The 412-nt window shown below is 49.8% G+C and overlaps 1 protein-coding gene across 1 annotated transcript in view; it reads right to left on the reverse strand.

The window, feature by feature from the left end:
• Shtn1 (shootin 1) overlaps positions 1-412 on the reverse strand; it is a 100679-nt gene that overhangs the window by 30268 nt on the left and 69999 nt on the right. The window lies entirely within an intron of this gene.

A 412-nucleotide genomic window follows, 5' to 3' on the forward strand; every position in this document is an offset into this window, starting at 1 on the left:
GAGGAGGAGGAGGAGGAGGAGGAGGAGGAGGAGGAGGAGGAGGAGGAGGAAAGAAAGAGTGGGGTCTGGAGTGGAGAGATGGCTCTGTAGCTAAGAGTACTGGATGCTCTTTCAGAGGACCAGGGTTTGACTTCCAGCACCTACAAGGCAGCTGGTAACCACCTATAACTCCCAAGGAATCTGATGCTCTCTTCTGGCCTTCTTGGATAGCAGACATGAATGCAGTATACACAGATACACAAGCAGGCAAAATACCCATAATTAACACACACACACACATGCATGTGCACATGCACATGCACACACACTTGCACACATGCACACACACACTCCACATGCACACACAAGTGCATACCCACATCCACGCATACACACCCACGTGCTCATTCACACACATACATACACACATACA

The sequence above is a fragment of the Grammomys surdaster genome, unplaced genomic scaffold, assembly GCF_004785775.1.
Source record: "Grammomys surdaster isolate TR1022 unplaced genomic scaffold, NIH_TR_1.0 66, whole genome shotgun sequence".
In the NCBI taxonomy this organism is placed as follows: domain Eukaryota; kingdom Metazoa; phylum Chordata; class Mammalia; order Rodentia; family Muridae; genus Grammomys; species Grammomys surdaster.